Source organism: Tachyglossus aculeatus, chromosome 2 (genome assembly GCF_015852505.1).
Source record: "Tachyglossus aculeatus isolate mTacAcu1 chromosome 2, mTacAcu1.pri, whole genome shotgun sequence".
Taxonomy (NCBI): Eukaryota; Metazoa; Chordata; class Mammalia; order Monotremata; family Tachyglossidae; genus Tachyglossus; species Tachyglossus aculeatus.
This window is the reverse complement of record NC_052067.1, coordinates 23,977,676-23,979,919: the sequence shown is the minus strand read 5'-3', so window position 1 is coordinate 23,979,919 and position 2,244 is coordinate 23,977,676. Positions and strand designations below refer to the sequence as shown.

Sequence of the window (2,244 nt, the reverse complement as noted above, 5' to 3'; positions counted from 1 at the left end):
TCTAACCCCACAGCACTTACATACCTCTCCATAACGTATTCATTTTTATTAACATCTGTCTCACACTCTAGGCTATAAGATACTTGTGGGGTGGGAATGTGTCTACCAACTCTATTGTATTGTATTTTTCTATGTGCTTTGTACAGTAAATACTCAGCAAACACCACTGATTAATGAAGAAAATATCCCCCTACTCTGCCCTACCAAGCTGCCTCTTTTCTGGTAATTGAAACAAATTCAGAGTAGTGAGGAAGCAATTTTGTGACCTCAACCTCGTGTTTCATCAGGGAAGGTTGAGAAATCAACAGCAAGGAGACACCTCCTCAACCTTCACAATGTTGAGAAGGGCCGTGACTGTGGCAGAGACTGTTGGACTCTGAGTCAAGAGGAGCCTGAAACTCCTCTCCTCTAGCCACAGTACCCTACTGCTTTTATTACATTTATCTTTTCCATGTTTGTACATTATTGTGTTTTTATTGCTTCATCTTTCCCTGTTCCTCCCCCAACCTCTTTATTATTAGATTATAAATCCTTTGGGCACTAAAGATCATATCTAACTTTCACCAACCAATTTCTTCCCAGAACGTAGTACAGTACTGACACATAGGAGAAGCAGCGTGGCTCACTGGAAAGAGCATGGGCTTTGGAGTCAGAAGTCATGGGTTCAAATCCCGGCTCTGCCACTTCTCAGCTGTGTGACTTTGGGCAAGTCACTTAATTTCTCTGGGCCTCAGTTACCTCATCTGTAAAATGAGGATTAAGACTGTGAGCCCCCTGTGGGACAACCTGATCACCTTGTAACCTCCCCAGTGCTTAGAACAGTGCTTTGCACATAGTAAGCACTTAATAAATACCATCATTATAGTAGTCCTATAATAAAATGTCCCTACAACATCTACTCTCCTCTCATGGTCATACCTGGAGAGTTTCCAGTATTCTTCCAGGCTTGGCTAAGGGAGGGAGAGTCAAGCAGAGACCTATCTATTCCAATCCTAGCTTGGGCTGTGGCTAGCAAGTGGAAGGCAATCTGTTACAAATCAAAACTCCCCAGTGCTGGGCAGCAGCATCATGGAAAAGAGATGAAGGTGGAAACTCGAGTTTACTGCATGGAAGGCAGCACTGGTAAACCACGTCGGTATTTGTACCAAGAAAACTTTATGGTTACATCATCAGAATGGCTGCAGATGGAGAGTGGGACATTCTGGGAGAGATGTGTCAGTAGTGTCGCTATGGGTTGGAAACAACTCAACGGCATACGACAAGACTACTTGTACTGAAATTACTAATCAAGATTCGAATAATAATATATTAAGGATCATACCATGACTCAGTTGACACATTTGGACTCAGTTTTCAGCTTTTCTTCAGTATTGGTGAATCTAAGCATGCACTTTTATGATGAGAAATTTTTAATATGATTGCCTTGATCACCAGGCAGACGTTGAGATGGAATTAAAGAATAAACTAGATCTATCTACTTTTAACATATTCCAATTGTTTTTATTATTATCTACCCACTTTCTACACTTTGTGGTAATGCATAAACCAGTAGCAGTTCCCTAGACCATTACTCCCTGATAGTGAGCAATGACATTGAGAGACACCTAAAAAAAATTATCACAACAAAAGGGAAACTGAAGGCTGATTCCAAATGCATCATCGTTCACTTGTAATTGAATTTCAATCATTACTTTTGGCTGGGTGAACTATCTGGAGATGTCAAGTACTTGCTTCACCTCTTTCTTCAAGAACCCCATTTTCGGAAAAGATGGAAACTCTGCTGTTTAATCAATCAATCAATCATATTTATTGAGCGCTTACTGTGTGCGGAGCACTGTACTAAGCGCTTGGGAAGTACAAGTCGGCAACACATAGAGACGGTCCCTACCCAACAGTGGGTTTAATGTGAAATCTTGGGATTCTAAATGTGACTTCCAGTAAACCCTCTGGTCAATTCTGGAACATTCACTTCTCATTCATTCATTCATTCAATCAATTGTATTTATTGAGTGCTTACTGTCTGCAAAGCACTGTACTAAATGCTTGGGAGAGTACAATATAGCCACAGACACATTCCTGTCCACAGCAAGCTCACTTCAATATATATCCTGCTCTTTTTGTCCAGTTTTTTAATAAGTAACCCAAAGACATTGCTACCTTTCTCTCAGAAGACTATACTAGTGGTTCTCATGGTAAGGGAATCTCTCCTAAAATTCAGCCTATAATGTTCCTTCCCTATCTCAT

General features: G+C 40.7%; 1 non-coding gene across 1 annotated transcript; it reads left to right on the top strand.

Annotated features, from left to right (window-relative positions):
• The first annotated feature begins 900 nt into the window (after positions 1-900).
• Positions 901-1,038, top strand: LOC119925080. Its single transcript, XR_005449751.1, has one exon. It is a non-coding gene; the product is annotated as a small nucleolar RNA SNORA7 (small nucleolar RNA).
• The last annotated feature ends 1,206 nt before the right edge of the window (positions 1,039-2,244 follow it).